The sequence below is a fragment of the Argopecten irradians genome, chromosome 5 (assembly GCF_041381155.1).
Source record: "Argopecten irradians isolate NY chromosome 5, Ai_NY, whole genome shotgun sequence".
In the NCBI taxonomy this organism is placed as follows: Eukaryota; Metazoa; Mollusca; class Bivalvia; order Pectinida; family Pectinidae; genus Argopecten; species Argopecten irradians.
The window spans coordinates 25,354,689-25,375,025 of NC_091138.1; the positions used below are offsets into that span (position 1 = coordinate 25,354,689).

The following is a 20,337-nucleotide window of genomic DNA, read 5'->3' on the forward strand; positions in this document are numbered from 1 at the left end:
GATGTGTTTTGGGGGCCCCCCACATTTCTGCATTCTCTGAAAAATGTTCCTTTTAACGTTTCTTAAGATGTTTCTCATTTGTTTCATTTTATTTCATTTCCAGTATGAAAAAAAAATTATTGCTCAGTTATTATGTGAAGTTAGTAGCTGTTCTCATGAGAAGATCAAACAAGATTTATTACAGTTGTGTCCTAGTTGTGAATTTCCTTCGCATTTAGCAGTATGTGTGATGAACATCCTCTAACTAATTGGTCTGTTTTCTGGGAAAAGATTCTAACATACCGATTTAGCAACAGGTGCGTAAATTTGATTACAGTTGTACTATAGTGGTTAGGAAGATGTCGAGGTGTCGAGTAGCTATAATAACATGGTAGGCTACATAAAAACAAATCCTCAAAAGAGCAAAGTTTCAAAGTGGATTGCAAAATCCTTACTGAAAAAAACCATGAAGGTTCTATTTGATTTTCTATCTGTTTCTATTCTATTACATGTATGTCTATCTTTCTGCGCTAACATTAAATGTCGGAGTAGTGACTCAATCATTCATTTTTTATTACCTCGTAATATCGTAATATAAAACTTGCAATGAATAGAGAAAGAAGTGCAGAAAAGCCATGAAAATAGGTACACGTATACAAATGTGTATAGGTATCGTATCACTAAATAGGAGCCGTCAATTAATCAATAATTAACCCGCTCATGGTCAACAATAAAACAAAGGACAATCAAACTTAATGTAAACATAGTTATAATCAGTTATCATGGCAATGTCATAGTATGTGCCTTTTGATGAATGAGGCGATCGGAGGTGAAATATGACCACGGGCTGTCCATAACAATGAAAAGTAAGCCAAACTTCACACTGAATTCACATAAATATTTATATTTGCTATTTGCACATTTTTTATCAAGTTGTTCGGTAGTCACATATATTTTGACTAAACGTTTATTCCAAATATTCCAAAAACGATTTAGATACTATCCTAGAAATGTGTTACCCTTAACTGTTTGTATGCCAACAAACAATGCGCAGAGCACATACAATTTCATCAGTCGGAGGGGAAAAGTGTAAAAACATTAAGTACATATCTAGGCATCCATACTCTACTGTAATAAGGATCAGTGTACAGTTTGGAAATTGCCAAAATGGCGGACAGAGAAATTATTTCATTGAGTAGAGTTCAGACTCTAATAAAATCAGAGGAGCAATCCATACGAAACTGTCAGTCAAAACTAACGATAGCGGGTCTGAGGGATGAAGGAGATTTGGTAAATATAATGAATAGACAGATATATTTCATTGTGTGCTTATTTTTAATGCCTTATATGCTATGAGAGATGGATGTGTTTTACCGTGGTCAAGATTTATAGTACCGGGTACTGGCTAGCCAGCAAGATAAATCTAAAGTCTATATGCTTAGTGGGGTCCAATACGTTAGCTGACGGGGGGAAATCGAAGACGCTAGGTTGTTTCTAAGTCACTCTGCATTTTATATTGAAAACAAACGTTATTTACAGCGTTGAGAATCCGTCGCTAACACAGAACTCGGACACATCGAGAACACATTGAAGGTTTTGATAAACGGATATTTGATTAGCGAAGGCATCCAGTGACAGAAATCTGTTGCAAAGAGGGGCTGGATAATGGAAGTAGCCTGTAAATATACCTAAAGGCACACAGTAGAAATAATGGAACAATCAATGCACTGTCAACCATGCCTATGTGCTGCCGCTCCGTGATTTATTGCTGTTCAGACGGCCAACTATCGTTGCTTGCACACTGACCAGAGCTTATCATGAAAATGTAAATACATTCTTTTACATCAATGTATAAGAATGGCTACGTGTTTATTCATTAGCCGTAGACAATACATTATATTGACACTATGTAAAAGACATACTTTCAAAACAAGAGGGCAAGTATGGCAACTCTACTTTGTCCTTTAAGCATTGCGAAAGGCGTTCGTGTTGCCAAAAACCAGTGTTACATTGTAATACAGAACTCTTTGGAGTGTTTCAGAGATCGTGACAGCAACACGTTGTGTCATAGACTTACCTTTGAGACACATGTATAATATACTTGCTCTCTATGCAGCCTTGTGGTATTCCCTACAGCAAATAAACCAATCTATGTCCATCAAGGTCAATCACAGTACACAGGCAAGAAACATAATCACATATTTCCCGAAAAAACACGGATTTTTTTGTTCCACTTTCGTTAATATGTTGTTAATGCCGTAGTCAGATATAACAGGCGTCCGTCCTGGCGGTAGTGGGGAGGTACTCACTTCCTACCTGACACACTCACTACTTGTCATTATGCAAGGAACGTGAATCTTGTCATCCGTCATGCATGTAAAACTAGACTGACCTGTGCCCGGAGTGACTGTAAGGTGTCTCGGCACGGTGGAACAAGGCTAGCCGGGACCAGAAGGTGTATGATCAACCTGTTTCGGTAGTCAGACCCCAGGCTATAGTAGCTAGGTGAATGGAATCTGTATAAGTATTTATCTATTTTCGTTGTAAAGGAATCAACAAGCACAATCGATAGTTCCAGTCTGGTGGGTGCACAGTCGAGATCACTCAATTAAATCCTTTGAAAGTTGATCTGTCGTTTTACATCCTCCACCATCGATAACTAGAGCAGACTGATGCGCCGTACCATCAACATCCGATTTACATTAAAGAAATGCATCTACCGGATATAGAATTTAACTACAACACGACAACAGGCAAATCTACTACATCAATTTCTTTCCAAATTAGAAAAATAGGGTTTTAAGCAATATTGGCTGAAGAAAGTTTGCTGAACCTAGTTTTAATGTCAGGATGTTCAATTTCCATTTCCTTTACATTGATTACAAAACTACCTCTAAGGGAACACAATGTTTTGGACTGATAATCAAGGAAGAGTTAACTTGTTATTTCTACAAATGTGTGGCTGTTTTGGTTTGTTTTGTTTATTTATCAACATTACTACTTCTTTTATATGATGTTATTGTTACTATTATCATTATTTATTATGTTGTTTGTTATTGTGATGTTGTTTTAATGGGACCGTTTTTGTTTGTTTGTTTTTGTTTTGGGGTTTTTTCCCCGATTCCCAGACAACTTCGATTACACATACTTTTCACTGTAAAAGAATCATTACAACTCGAATTTTGAATTCCCCAGAGCTACATTTTAACTGATGGATGGCTATCATATATTTTCACCTGGGTTGAAGTATCTGGCCGGAGGTTATTTCGGACAGTCATTATACGCTATAGACTATCGCCCTTGGCTGATTATATACCTTACAGTCGAAAAGTAACACATGTGTCGATATAGTTCATAGATGTATGTCGCATATGCAGGAATCTATCTATCACTAGCACTGAAATTGTAATTAGATATAAATATATTTTGTAAACGCATCGAGCTTAAATGCATTTATTTTAAACAGATTCACTCGTGACATACATTATGTATATTCCGGAGACTTGACATTTTGACATCGACGAGAACTCTTAGGACTTTATGATGATATCGTGCTCTGCAGATGTACACGAAATATATTCAAGAATAAAATTAATTGTCAATTTGATACGCATACAATTCAGATCACACACGAGTTATATTTCACATATGTTCACATAAAACTGTAAATGTGCATATTGAAATTACTATTCTGGAATAAAGAAAGAAAATAGTGAGGAATAGGATCATATGCCTCGATTTTCAATGGGTCATGGCTTTCTAGAAGGTTTGTGATCGCTACCTCTGAAATACCGAAAATGGTTTTTTCACAGGCTATTCACATTTTCCATTTTATAAACTTATATTTTTTCTATTCATTTACCATCATTTATTTTTTTATTTATTTTTATTTATTTATTTGTTTGTTCATTTTGAACGGATACCAAAGACAAAAATCACAAAGATGTAGAGTCAACACTTCAGAGCCAATACACGATAACATATTACCTTATGTCAATAGATTATTATATTTTGTGTCAGTAAAACTAGGGGACATAACTCTAGTCGCGTGTCTAGGAAACAGTGAGGCCGCTCTAGACTATTTATTGACAGGTGCGAGTGTCTTGTGATCCCTGTCGTTAACGCTTTTATCAAGGAACATGTCTTTTTTAGAAGCTTTAGACAAACTTTCGTTACATACATGTAGCTCCAGAAATTTACATTTATAATGGCAAGCATGGTTTTTAACCAGGACATCGACTTGCAATACAGTATTATTCCTAATTTAACATACAACAACGGGCAATATTGTTATATATTTTTATACTTCTTCAGCTGAGATTTTTTTCTATGATGTTTGTTTTTAATGGTTTAATACCGTGACTGTGTTTGTGGTTTTAACAGGACATTGCCTCCAGGTCACAGTACGTAGTTACTCCCTATATAGATGTTTGTGGCGCGCATGTGTGAGATCATCCACTCACAGGTGAGACTCGTTATAATACACATTACTGTTACTTTCTAAAACACTACACATGACAAGACTTGAAGATATATAGTTTAATTATGATAATAAAAGGTAAGTTAATTGACTACAGCATACAGCGTGTTAAAGACATAGGGTGTCGCCCTGGGTGACTCCGAATCAAAAAGAATTATTTAAATTGGTTTTAAGATTTTGAGATAGCTACTCTCCGGTTTATTGATGTTTTGCTAATTGATACGTGAATGTACATAAAAATGTAAATTTTCGGCCAAAAGGTTTCTTTAGCTCTTTGCTATGAACATTTTCAGAAGAATTTGGAAATTAGAAACACTTCACATCACCTATCATTCTTGTTTAGGCAGGGAAAATACATTCAGAGAAGATATCAATACAGTGAAAAAAGGACTACAAATACATTTAATGTCTTAACAACATATGAACCAATTGGCCAATTTACCTTTGCATGCCTTTTATTTAAGCTTAATTGACCTTGTTACTTACATGTATAGTCAATTAGATACACGGCAAGATTTGTCAAGAATTTTTAGCAGTTTAGATTTGGGGTTTTTTTGGGGGGTTTTTTTCGAAAAGAATTTTGTTAAAAGAATTGACAAATCACACAAAATGGCAAGCATTAACTGCGAACAGAACAGAGCCGATGGTGATTTAGAATTAGGAAACTATCACGTCTTTGAACAAAAAATGTTTCGATATTTGGTTCATGGACATTATTCCAAAACATCAGTGCAAAGCACAATGTCCATATGTGATTCAAGTATTTCATCATCATTATTACAATAACCAATGACCACAGGATCAAGATAAAAGCGCTTTGACAAACGGCAGTGCAGTGTGCATGCAAAGGTTGCAGGAAAGTATCATTTCACGTTTCCAGCTACCTGACTATTGATCGGACATGAAATTTCGCCGTTCATTCGAAATGGACACCATCAAACTAATCGGAACCCGTTGTGTTGATTAAGACAGATTCACACAAAAAATCTCCATAGTCGTGTTTCTTGTATATGTACACTTAAAACGTCTGTCTCCCGTTTTGTTACAATTTTAAGCCTATTTATCGGTTGTATCTATCTGTACGTATGTGTATATCATTGCGTAACTTTGAAGGCACATTCTACAGACTGTATGTCGTCTGTATGTTTATAGAGGCATTCAAAAGAGCTCTTACATTTACATTTACGGTGTTACTTGCATGTTTAAAATGTTTTCGTTAATTAAAACAATGCCCCAAGCAATGCCTCGCCACTCACGGAAACAGAGCGTGACCTTGTCTCGTGATCACGTGACCCAGACAAGCCTCCAGAGGACACGGACGACTGAATAATTACCTAGCGTCAAACTCTGACATTGGAAGAGTATAAAGACTTGGTGTTTATTTCTCCCTGGTAATTCTCTGTAGTAAGGTAAACCCCAAATAAACGTCTCGTCAACATAAAGTGTACGCAAGTCACATAGTCAACCACCACAAAACAGAATTAGAGGTTAGAGATGGTCCCTGTCACCACAAACTACGCCCGGGGGACAAAAACATTACATCAACGTAACCCTTTATTTACCACGACAAAGTCCTGTCTAAAGCTCGCTACAACAACAATCGAGCGTTAATAGATCATGATCAATTGTAATGTTGATGCAGTTCATCATAAAACAATAAAATAAAATGGATGACGTATGATATTTGGGTTATTCAGTATAACTGTACAATGTATCAGCGTATTATAAACAGATAATACCATTCGGCGAATGGCGACACAAAATACAATATACAAGGGTCATTAGGAGATCATGTTTATTAGTATACTTGTTAATCCCCTCGTAATAGGATAAACTATACATTATTTTGTAGTGTTATCTCGGTGAACCCCACACAGCCGAAAAAAACATAAACAGGACAATCAACATTAACGGGCGAACCCGCTAGACTCGCCTAACCTGTGCTCGAACAGGACAGTGCTCGAACACCTTTTTAATTTTTCTCTTTTCATTTCTAAAATCAGTCGATTGTTTTGTTCATTGTGCATGATAATTGTGGTGTGTATTGCCACTTTTTTGTCAATAAGAAAAATTCTCTAACCAGTTCCGTAATTTGAATATGAGCAAACGACTTCTGACGGCAATGCACAAAATTTACGATCGCCAAAATATCGCATGAAAAGTTAGAAATATTCTTAAAATATTTCATTATGTTAAAATGATAGCAAAGCATCTTTTCTTAAAGGAAAATAGCACTTGCAACAAGTATTTAGTCTAAGTAACGAACAAATGTTATTTTTTCTATTTTGGTTCACTTCCCGCCCAGTTAAAACGCGTGTTAATCCATGATTTCCAGTGTATTACCCACGAAATAGTTGATTTAGTTTTTTTGTCAAAAATAAACAAGTTGTGGGTTTAGAAAATATTTTTTGTTGTTTTGAGAAAAAGAGATCTAAATAGACCAGAATAGGTAGATTTCTTTAATGGGGTGTTCGAGGACTGGTCCCTTCTTACGCAATTTCCACCATTTTGACAATGATCTTTGACCTGCTGTCGTAAACAAACCAACACGTAAACCTAACGTCAAATCATAAGTATGTCCTAGTTTAAAATGACACAAACTTCAACCATTGCTTAATATTTTAATTTCAACAGCCAAAATCTGTGTTTTTTGTTCAAGCACTGGTCAGGGGAGTCTATGTATGAGCAGTGGACGGCTTAAAGAACATGCACATATCTTAATCCTTGCTTTGAAGGATGCATCCATAATATGTTAAAAATGATGTAGTCTGAACAGAGATGCATTCTGCCTTGACCACCAGGCAATAGGGATAACATTGCAATCACAGCATTTGACCAGCAAGGCAACATACATGTTGACCAACAACGAGTTTTGAAATAGAAGCTTTTGGAGAAAATGCACAAAATACGAATATACTGCACTGTATAGAAATGCAATTTGATTTTTTTATGAAAACGCATTACAGTTTTATTTTCAAGAAAATACATTTAAGCATGTTATAAGATATAACTCATTTGATGATGAAGCTACATTGAATTTGAAACTACACCATTACCTAGAGCAATTCGGCAGATCGCAGCACGTAGACGGCGGATATTTAGCTAAATCATTTTGATATCGCATATGAGGAAACTATATATCATCTTCAAGTATGGCTCTATGTCACTGTCAGTTCCACTGGGCAGACGACCGTTAATTGAATGTCTCCTCGCATTGCAAGGTTAATAACGCGAAATATATCGGATAACAGGGTGCCGCCAAAATATACAGAGCTTGTCATTCCCGAAAGGACAGCCGCAGTAGAGACAGCACTATATTCAATTAACTTCTTTTGACGAAATCAAATCTAAGTGATGCTTATTACGGATCCATTTCACAGACAGAGACGACAATAATTAAGCTGAGTATTCGTATCCACCAACCGTTGACTGCTCACTTGAGCATCACAAATAAGAGTCTTAATTTCAGTATCAATCACTGAAATGGATTCAAGGAACTCACTATAATATACAAGAAAAATACTCATAGTACATGGAAGTTTGAATGTTTCCACGAAACTTTCTTTGTGTCAACTTAAATAAAGAAGAACAAAACTTAAATGCTCCCTCCTCCAAACGAAATAGTGAGAGGATAGTAGAGAAAGCAAGCGAGGGACAAACATGGTAAATATAGTTCACTATCCTCCTCATATACCTTATCTCATGGTAGGGCATAAACACATTGTTTTCAAAAAAACCTTTCCTTTTTACTTCAGATATTATATTGTTCAGATTTTGGCGACAATAAGCATGTTATAGTAGTGCAATGCAGACCCTTCACAAGGTAAATGCTGGGGTACTTTGGTACTAAGAGTTGCTACTCAGGTAGGAAGGAAACTGTCTTCAAGGAATGTACTTCTTTGGTGATCCCGAAAGTACGGGGTAAAAATGTATAAATGCATCACCCAACGACGTGAAAATTACGACCAAAGCTGCTACCTCGTTGTTTTTATTTCAAAGAGAAAGACGGTTCACCAGTCACTGGGGATTCCTACGGACTTGTGAATAGAGAATCATTCCAAGGTTTCAGTTGGATTTAAAGCACAATCAAAGCCGGGATGTCACTTATTTTTTCTCGAATAAGGTCGAAATGAATTTGCATTACACCTGCTCTTGAAGATATATTAAGATGTTTTGACAACATTAGTTAACGGTTAATTCCAAATAAAGGCAAGTAATTATTAAGTTTCACATGTAAAATCCTCAGAAGACAACAAATCATCAAGTTGATTCATCAAAAAATGGTGTCTGTATGCATGGACCAAATCAGAATATTTACCCAAAATACAAATGACATTAAAGATGGAAAGGGAAGTGAAGATGACATGCCCAAGTACAGACATGGCACACTATTGAATACAACAGTTCAGGTACCGTCATAATTAATGGTTGAACGTCAACTCAGGGTAGAATCGATCTATAAAAGTGCATCGCATCTCCTGGGTATTATTATAGTATCAAAGAGATTGATAGCTATGTTTACGGATCACCAATGTTGAAGTCCAAACTGCCATGTTAAGATCTTTTAAAGTGCCTGATAACAGAGTGAAGCAGCTATAGTTGTCAGACGATACAGCACATGTTGTAAAAGTACACGAGTAGTGACGCTTGATAGCCAATATGGTAGTGCGTACGAGTTCTGTAAGTTCACCTTCAGTATCGGCGCTTGATTCGCAAACGACTACCGGTAGTGACGTATATATGTCGTATTTTATTCGTGGCACAAAAGTCCGTCAGCGATCACTTGTCATAAACACTTCCATCGTAACAACGACCGATATCTGACACAAATGTCACTAGTTTCCTTCATTTTATCGACACATGCCGATATCTGATGCATAAATGAAGAATATGACGAAGACATTTGTATTGCAAACACATGATATTAAAACGACAATTGATGTTTGACACATATCGAATTTTCACATATCACAAAAAGGTGACAGAACGTGCTATATTCGATTCTTACAAGAATTAACACTTTCCATTAAGACACGAACTTCTAACCTTGCTTATAGAAACCAAACCACGCTTTATTTACTCAATTAATATCGACTGTATATTAAAAGTAAACTGATAGCCTATAAATACTAATCTGACACCCTGGTTCTCCGAGTTCGTGTCTAGTACCGATTGATCTTACATAAGATGTATATTGCCGTGACACTATCACAAATCTAAACGCTGTGATTTACAAGTATTCACTTTGAAAAATTCCAAAAGTAAACACAGTAAATCTACCTTGTAAACACCGTTAATATAATCAATAAATTACACACGCGTGATGCCAGATTACGGTTTAAGTCCATCATTATACATTACACTCAGACATAAATTACACCAACTTTCGATCTAACACGTAAATTACCTACCCGAAACCAGTTACTACATTTATATTAACAACCCCGCATTCATATGTACGACAAAGCCGGAACAAATGTATACGACCAATTGAACGTTAATGGGACTGACTGCAGACGATTTAGAGTAAACACATCTTGACCACTATGTAAATATTATCATCAACTTAACTTTGAATACCTATTGACCGTACTGAATTAAACGCTCGTCAAGAGAACCAGAGCGTTAACTATTACACATAGAGAAGTAGAAGATTTGGATTGTGGCTTAATATAGACATACCCCATTAAATGTCACATTGGGTTTTCTATATACCTATAGTAAGCATGCCCCAGAAAATGTCATACTGGGTTTTCTATATACCTATAGTAAGCATGCCCAAGAAAATGTCATATTGGGTTTTCTATATACCTATAGTAAGCATGCCCCCATAACATGTCATATTGGGTTTCTACAAAAGTTAATGTAATAAATGCTGACCAACCTCCAAGCTGGAGACTATTATCTTATATATGACCGATATTTTAAAGAATAGAACTTGTATCATGGCGATCCCCAACTGCAGACATTAATCTTAACGACCCCTTTAAGTAACTCTTTTCTTGGTGGAACCTATACGAAAAGAACGTTGATTGTCTTCCTGTATAAAGTCTCCAAATCAGACCATATCCCATTTTCTAGATGGCTCCTACTTTTGAATTGTAATGTGCAGGACTATCGCAGCTTAGGAAATGGATCCATCTTATGTTTGTTTTCGTGCTTTAAAGTTCATCACATGACAGATTTATTTCATTTTTTCGCCGAGGCCGGAGGGACGACAAGCAGAAGTTGGCAGGTGATCGTCAGCCGCCCTTACGAACAGGAAGCCACATTCAGGCTGCAGCTGCTGCCTGGGATTCTCTGCAGATAATGCCTCGAACAAAACCCGACGTCTGATTTATTGGTGTCATCCAGTATTTCATTTGAAGCAAGTGACTGTCAAATTGGCCATATGCGTGAATCAAAACACTTATTCAACAAAACGTGTTCTGTCATCATCTCAGAATAGAAAATGTATCATGTTGACATTTGATAACTTCGTATTTTCAAAAAAAAGTTAAACGTTTAATTTTTTGCCGAAATCATCACCATCGATTTTTTTTATATTGTAGTTTCTACTTCTGCTAATTAGTTCTCAGCATTAGAAGAGTGGGACGACCGGTTTGTCCGTTAAAACTATAATGTGATCGGGTCGCGAGCTCTGTGTCAGTGAGACTGTAATATAAAATGTACAAGAGTTCCACTACTACAAGTATTGTTTCAAAAAAACAAACATTCTACAGTCTCCCAAAGCCGGCTTACACGGATGCCGTCCTTACAGCTTGTTGATAGGACGTTGATATATTGAACCAACCAACCAAACAACGTCTGGGTTTAGTAACCTGGTTTAATTAACAAGGGCTCGTATTTTGACTCCTACTTTACGCTCAGTCATCGGTGAGTGGAATGACTTGTTTCCTTTTATAATGTACCATGATAGACTGTTCTTCTCGGCGTCAGTATAATTCATTGAGCTTGCACTATATTCTAGGTTTCATGATGAGGCTATATCAATGAGAAACTACAACACAACTTGACATTTGGATAACTCGTCATGTGATCGAAATTCTATCTAAAGAAAGCAGCAGGTCTATCATAGAAGAAAATTACTTGTTGTTTTGAACACAGCATTCAATGACGTATGATTGGGTTTGCAGCGTTCTTTACTGTAACACGCACATATATTTGCACATCGTTTAATCTGCTAATTTCCACATGTAGGTTCTTACCTTGCATAGAAGTAGAATAAGTAGAATATGACCACGGACAATTGATACATGATTCATGACTTCATTGGCCACTATTGTAACCAGTACTGTGGACAGAACTCTCCACTAAAGCAAAACGTCTTGCTTTGCTATCTTATCGCTAGAGATTCTGAGACTACAATGATAGTATCTCTTCGGTTTTTTGTTTGTTTTTTTTGTGCGGGGCTGAGGGGGTATATTTAGCAGTTAGAATCACTGTTCTCCGTGATTATCTAATCAGCGTTACAATGCCATCCTAAACAGTATGTGAACTCGAGCTTCAGTTTAAACCCGTTTAACGCTCTCTTGTGAGTGACATTTATGAGTGTCCGCTTACTTACAGTTAGTATACATAAATAATTTATTTGTGTGAAAATAAAATCTGAATTATTATTAAGTTCTATTTACTTTCTATCGACCGCGGACTAATATCGCCTCAATAATGAGGGCTTTTTTTTATAAAACTTCCACGTTTAATTTCCAGGAATATACATGTAACATAGGATACATTTGTCTTTTCTTTTTCATTGATGTTCATTTAATTCATGTAATGCCTTTCAATTGAACCATACACAGAGTAGGGCGTCCCTTTGAACTTGTAATATCAGGTATAGCATTCGATGCAACTGTTAGCGGCGATGACGTGCTAGAAGGCTGATGGTTTAAGGTCACGTAGTGTCATGCTTATTATGTTTTTAGTGTAGAACATTTAATTGTGAGGATATACTATGTTGTGGCCAAGTTTTCCAATCACGAAGAGAAATATAGCGAAACTGTCCTAAATCATATAGCTAATTCAGAGTTACAACTCGGGCCTACTTCAGATTCCGAACTGTATTATCTAACATGTTAGTATTACACACTTGAATTTTCGGTAGTGTGAATCGAAAAATAGGTGAACAACATAGAAGGCATCGTTTGCATAGTAATCTCGGATTCAATATATCTGATATAAAGATAACAACAGTGTTTCTTGAATGTAAAAAGAAAACAAAACATGGTCACCCGGTGACTTCATTCCATTTCCTGTTATTATTAGATAGTGATAGGTTAAATAACGTATGTCCACACAATGCATGGCTTTGAGTTTTAAGACAGACCATAAGACTTAGTAATCACATCTAAAAACTATACATCTGATATATCGACAGCGTAAGCCTTCCCTGTCACACACCGTCCTCCCAGACTTTCCATTAGGGAATAGTACCGATTTAATGAAACTAGAGAGTAATTGAATGGTTAAAAGATTGGGCTAGTTAAACAAAACCTCTTTAATGGAATCTACAAACATAGGAAGAAACTCGCGTGTCAAAGGAGGGACAGAGGAACCTCACATGTCACAGGAGGGGTAGATTTACTTCACATATCACAACAGGTTAGAGGAACTTCACGTGTCACAGAAGGGGAATAACTTTACGTGGAGGTTTGGACTAACTTAACTTGGAATTTGGACTAACTCCACTTGGAAGTTTGGACTATCTTAACGTGTCACTGGAAGTTTGGACTAACTTAACTTGAGGTTTGGACTAACTTTGCTTGGAAGTTTGGACTAACTTTGCATGGATGTTTGGACTAACTTTACTTGGATGTTTGGACTAACTTTACTTGGAGGTTTCGACTAACTTTACGTGGATGTTTGGACTAACTTTACTTGGATGTGTGGGCTTACTTTACTTAAGGGTTTGGACTAACTTTATGTGGATGTTTGCACTAACTTTAATTAGGGGTTTGGACTAACTTTACGTTGGATGTTCGGACTAACTTTACTTAGGGGTTTGGACTAACTTTACGTGGATGTTTGGACTAATTTTACTTAGGGGTTTGGACTAACTTGACGTGTAACTGGAAGTTTGGCCTAAATTTACTTGGATGTTTGGACTAATTTTACTTAGGGGTTTGGACTAACTTGACGTGTAACTGGAAGTTTGGCCTAAATTTACTTGGAGGTTTGAACTAACTTTGCTTGGAGGTTTGAACTAACTTTACTTGGAAGTTTGGCATAATTTATTTGGAGGTTTGGACTAACTTAGCGTGTTACTGGAAGTTTGGCCTAATTTACTTGGAAGTTTGGCCTAACTTTACCTGGAAGTTTGGCCTAACTGTACTTGGAGGTTTGGACTAACTTGACGTGTCACTGGAATTTTGGCCTAACTTAACTTGGAGGCTTGGACTAACTTGACGTGTCACTGGAAGTTTGGCCTAACTTTACTTGAAGGCTTGGATTAACTTGACGTGTCACTGGAAGTTTGGCCTAACTGTACTTGGAGGTTTGGACTAACTTGACGTGTCACTGGAAGTTTGGCCTAAATTTACTTGGAGGCTTGGACTAACTGTACTTGGAGGTTTGGCCTAACTTTATGAAGATGTTTGGACTACTGGTGGGCAGACTTACATATTTGTACTTACCATGTAACATGTCACTGATAAAAGTTATATTTCAGAATGACCCAGCATCACAAACTGTAACTCATTGAACATTCGTGTGCTTCTTTCTTGTTTACAAAATCGATATAACCAATGAGATGAAGTTAATCCATCAAAATAGCATAGTAATTGGATTCGATTCTTGAGTGGTTTTGTGTTGATTTAATCTATATTTGAGCACAATCAATTCAGTTATGATCACCTGCTACAACAAGAAAGGCCAATTGAAAGGGTTTAGGCTAAATAGCAATACCACTATTATGTAAAGACAGGTATAATAACTTTCAATTCAGTTGGGAATAAAATCAATTTTTAACTACCAGGAAGAAATAGAGATAATCTTAAAGAGCAGTGATAAATTCAGGTAAACTGTATCGACATGATTTGCGTTTTTACGTGTTATCTATAAGTGAAGTTAATCCCCTACATATCGATTAGGACGTCGTATAGACCCGGAGTAAACCACAGAACACACGGACATGATACAGGTATAAAGGATTCTTTTTTATATCACAAGTTATACACATTTGATTTAGTGGTTAGTATTCAAGTATGCATAAATTATGTACATAAACCGTAGACTAACAGTAAACTATGTCGTGTTAAAAAATATATGCGATACAAATTGTGTATTAAATCATATTTCATATATGAAATACAGTTACAACGGCCCGACACGAATAAGATTATACATTATAACTTCAGAGCGCAGGCAATCGTGAAAGAGCAAACGCAAAATTATTTTACTGATCTTACTTTTTTATCTATTACAAGGGCATGCTGCATTTTTACTTATTATTACTAATATATTTATCTTGGGCATGGATAAGAATTCGTGTCAAACGTGTATTGAGAACATACAGGGGGACAAAGCAATGACCTTTAGAGAGTCGCTGGTGAAATCTAAATGGAGTATTATGTAATGCACGCGCTATAGAAAGTGCAATCCAGTAAATACACGTGACTGCACTTTATAATCCTATTGGCGATAACTTGTATAACGTGTAAACATCAGAAGTATATACATTTCATGTGGCATTACGAAATGTGCACACTAAACATTGCAATACAAACATACAACAAAAATATCCGGACGTTCTTTAACGAAACACATAAGCCCATGTATGCACCAGAAAAATGTAACTACAAAAGTATACATGTTGAAAATTAGGAATCTATAAAATGAAAAGGTATTTAACAAATTGTACTCGTTCACGAAATACAAAGATACTTTACAAATCTACACCATAGAAATATTAAAGATACAAATTCGAATATAACGTGCGTTAGCATATTAAGTTGTTTATAATACATACAATGTATGTGTACACAAACGGAATATTCTCAACCCACGTGACATATAACTATAGTACCTGTCAAAATACTATTTCCACCAGGACCAAGTTGTTCTACATATAATGATGTTAATTACTGTACTTGATAGTGAAAATTTCAGTTTACATTTGCTTTAAATCCCGTATGTACATCTTCCTAAACGGAATGGCAAACAGAAAATACTCAAGGACTCAAAGGACTTCATTTAGTGTTGTTAGACTTCGTCTACATGTTATGATCTTTCATGTTTGAAAATTATAGCAAAAGATAAACTTTTGAACAACACGACTAAGTTCCCTTGATAATCATATCGTTTGCTACAGAAACAAACATTAGAATAGTTAGCTATGTTAATTGTTTGTTGTGTACATGATTGGCGAAAGAATAAAGCGTCAACGTTTTCTGGATTAAAATTCATAAACATTGCGATAAGCACATGCAGTATAGACAGCCCGTGTATTTTTGGGGTAAACATGGGGGTTAGGAATTTACTACACTGACCCGTGACTAAGGTCAACTAATTTGGAGGCCACATATGTGTTATGTGTGTGTACAGGAAAACACTTGAGATTGACATACTAACACGATTAAAACGAAAGCAGTGTCCTTACACTCAGTGTGTGGATTTCTCTATAGATAAGAGTATGGGGCCAAGACACGTGTTACCAACAATAAATACAGTCCACTACCCCAGCCCACGGGCACGACATTCCCTCCCTCCTCAACAAACATGTACGTAAATTACCTCCCATTGTTAATTTCCATCACTTCAATAAACAATTTAAAATGATATCAATTGACATACAGAATCAAATTACGCTACTGCAGAGGTTCTCTCTCGAACTGTGCAGATATACACTCATATTAATAAACATGTTTACAAACGATTTGAATAGTTAAATAGGTTTTACTTACCTTACGCTTCTGTAAGATGTAAAATTGATCCCGATTTTATTGCTATCTATAAGTGGTGATCCGTCAGCGCTGGCAGAGATAGGACGTTATGAATTGTGAATGCCACGTTAGTCCGGAAACCAAGTAAACACATACAATGCTCAGTGTATAACTAGCCCGATACAATGGATCATAGGCTAATATATGCTTAGGTAAAAAATCAAACAGTATCTCTGTGTCAACAAGCCTTCTTACACTACTATACACATTCTAAAGTAAGTCGCTTACTTATCAGCTCGCCACACTTCGCCAGCAGCTCCGCGCCAGCAACACTTTAACCCCAGCCTTGTCTTGTTATGTTTTATTATATTAAAAGCTGTGATTGTACGACCAGCTCACAATTGATCTATAATACGTATACACGGTAACATGTTCAATGTTTATATGTCAAAGTCATCAGCTTTAGAAAATTCTTTAAAATTTGTTTGGGCCAGGGGTCTACCTTAAGTTCCCTAACTGTTTGACAATGTAAATAGTATATATGTATGAGTAGATGATAAATACGGGAGCCTCACCACTGACAATGAATGATGCGTGTGTTGTGTTTTGCCTGTTAAATCGCCGGGTTTGACATGATAGAGATCCCGTATCTCTTCTCTACTCAACACTGCGCGTTCTACAAGCTTTTATCTGGTAGGTAAATTATATAACGTATGGCACTAGAGAGTTTAAATGTCAACTCACAAGTTTGATCAATGTATACAAGCGAAATAGTTGTTGAAATTCCAACAACAGGGTGTTCAATGTGATTATTGATGCATTTAACTATGTTTACACTGGGGCGTGTAAGTGTACACTGAAGTGCTTTCTATGCACATTTTCATTAAGTACCTGCTTCTTCTATGGCTTTAATATAGTGGTATACTATTGTTGACCCAAATATTTAAAAAAAAAAAAAAAAAAAAAAAACCTGATATTCGGGACAGGGTGAAAAGGAAATTCTTCAGTTGATGTTCAGTTATTTGAAAAAAAATACAAATCAATACATGTCTGACGTATCCATCATGTGCATGGTGTAATGCGATAGCCGATTGCATGCATTAATTGCATATTACATTCAACGCACATGCGGAACCATTTACTTTTATGTCTTTTAAAAGCATTTTAAAAAGTTTGCTATAATCAGATAATAATTTCTAGTTGTTTTGTAGTTGAAGAGTTAGCGAAAAGGTGAAATGGCGTTTAAAGGTTATAACTCCGGAGTATTTGTAGTTTTACAGAGAACAAAATAGCCTTCTTTCCTACAAGGTCAACATTACTTTTGATCCCCTTTTCTTTTATTGTATGTACATCCGTACAATTAGATCGCCTCAAGTTTGCAACTTTTCCAAACATTGAAAGAATTGGATGATCATTTTAGGTCAACAAAGTACAACGGCTAGTGTTATAGGCCTCATTTATTGTTATCAAGGATTGTGTTTATATTGCTGTATTGACACCGCGTGAACTTAAAGGCCCACTACCTTTCCGGAGCAAAATATAAAGATTACTTAAAAACATTAATTACCTCAGAAAATATATACCGGTGGCCTAAGGTGAGGTTACAACACCAAACATATGCAAAATTTCCTGCGTAATATATGATAAAAATGGAGAGTCATTTCGCTGTTTTACCGTCTGCCGCAGTGATAGTCAACTACCGTGCGGTATTTAGGACGACGGGGGAAATCATAAGACGACCCGCGTTATGAAAATTAACATTTTATTTATTTTAATTAAATTGTTTAGGAGGTGATAATAAGTCTAGTATTAACGACAAGTTAATAACTTTTGCCACTCGACAAAATTATAAATCTCGTTTTACATTCCCATTTAAAAAATCAAAAACCGTTTCGGAAAGGTAGTGGGCCTTAAGTCGATGACTTATTTTCATAGAAAAACAAATCCACCATTCATCATTATTTTTGAGATCTAGCCCTTGTGACACAACTGTCTTATTTTGTTTCACTTCGTTATTCAATTAATTATAAATTGAAAACTTGTGTTATCTTTTTGTTTGTTATTCTAATGCAGATAAAGACGGGACATTGTTTCAGAACAACAGATCATCCTCTAATGCTCAACAATACAAAAGGACAGGACAATGTGTCAGAACAACAGATCATCCTCTAATGCTCAACAATACAAAAGGACGGGACATTGTTTCAGAACAACAGATCATCCTCTAATGCTCAACAATACAAAAGGACAGGACAATGTGTCAGAACAACAGATCATCCTCTAATGCTCAACAATACAAAAGGACATACCGGAAAGCAAGAATCGCGTTACGATGACCTTGCAATTGAATTTTTGAAGCGCAGGTCAGAATTTATCACGTAAAATAAATCTCTGAAACTCACTTTTGCTATAAAGAAAATCACACGATTTGTCCAATAAAAAAAATCCCATATTTTACCAATATAGGTATATTAGTAAGTAATTTTTTCCCTATATATACTGGGTGTAGTAATCGTAAAGGACGTTGCTTTTACAGACAACATTAAGTAAACCTGTTAAAAATCATTTACAACATTTAAAGCATACGGATTAGTTTTTATAATACAAAGAAATTAATGTTCTTTGTTTAAATAGTGAAACAACAGTCACATTAAATGAAATTTGATTTCAAAGATACTTTTGTCTCAATTTACTTGTTATATGAATCTGATTTCTAACACATCACTCAGCTGAGGCGACGCAATTCAATATTAAATTGTTGACAAACCATGGTGCCTGTTTCTAGATATTTGTTTTGATGTATAAATCTTACAGCTAGTTCGATTGAAATGTAACGCTTGTGTTGTACTTTGTCAAAAATGAAGGCGGATTAATATTGAGATAGTGTGCCTGTCACAGTAAATCAGAACATTTGATTATATTCTGAGATAAAGTGACCAAACTGTCTGGATGGATAACAAGCGACCAGCTGGTTCTGACCCGGACAACAGACAACAAGAACAGCTGCCGGGAAAAACTATCCGATAAAGCACGAGGTTATTGGTATATGTTTTGAAGTGGTGGGAGATGTGTGGTATCTAGTAGCCAATAGATAAAGGTTAACCATGGCAGAACCTAACTTCGGCAAAATTTGGCCTCAAAGTTTATGAAAGCTGTTTTTAAATACTGGGTTACTTTTCAGGGAATGTAGAGACCGTTCATATTTAAAAATTAAAAAAGAAAAATACAAACACACTCAAACACACGCACGAACCCGTTTCCAAGAGCTTTCCATTTGCTTTCCATTTGTACCATTCACATCTCAACAACGTCTTACCCGAATCGAAAACAAGGTAAAATTACAATAGTATAACGATGCATGCTACTTTCAATTTAATGTTCACCTTAAAAATATACTTCGGATATAGGCTTAATGAAGCAAATATCATTAATAATATTTTTCGGATTTACGCTACTAGATTTGCATCAGCAACATATATTCGAAAAATAGATTTCCATGTTAGCAATGTGTACTGATGTTCTAAGAGAGTGTGTTTATGTTGTCTCCTTGTAGAAGCATGGCGGGTGACTTTACGCGACAACTCACTGAAGTAAGCCACCAAAGTTAAAGAACAGCACTCATCATACAGTCACATTATACTCACAACGCGTCGACCAGTCGTTCCACTACCTAAATGGTGGGCACCGAGAAGGAACAGATACAAGAGACTCCCTTCTAACAAGAATGAACGCTCGACTCGACAAAAGTGGTATTAAGAGGAGGGCAGGGAATAAATCGTCGCCTTCATACAATGGACGAGGAAGCAGTGATAAATTTTAGCTTTACTGCAATACTTGTGATGTTTTTATTGAATTTCAAACAAGAAATGAGACAGTTATTTCTTTTTTTTTTTTTTTTTTTTTTTTTTGCTCGATAACAATATTTTGAAAGCACGAAGAATTGAAGTATAGAACGATTTGTTCGTTTGACTGCTAAAGACATTAACAAATCAACTTAAC

The 20,337-nt window shown here is 36.0% G+C and overlaps 1 protein-coding gene across 1 annotated transcript in view; it reads right to left on the bottom strand.

Moving 5' to 3' along the window:
* Positions 1–16,665, bottom strand: part of LOC138324342 (cGMP-dependent protein kinase 1-like) — a 63,618-nt gene extending 46,953 nt beyond the window's left edge. Inside the window, exon 1 of the mRNA XM_069269416.1 lies at positions 16,360–16,665. The gene's annotated coding sequence lies outside the window, so the exon portion shown is untranslated. The remainder of the gene's footprint in view (positions 1–16,359) is intronic.
* Between the last annotated feature and the right edge of the window lie 3,672 nt (positions 16,666–20,337).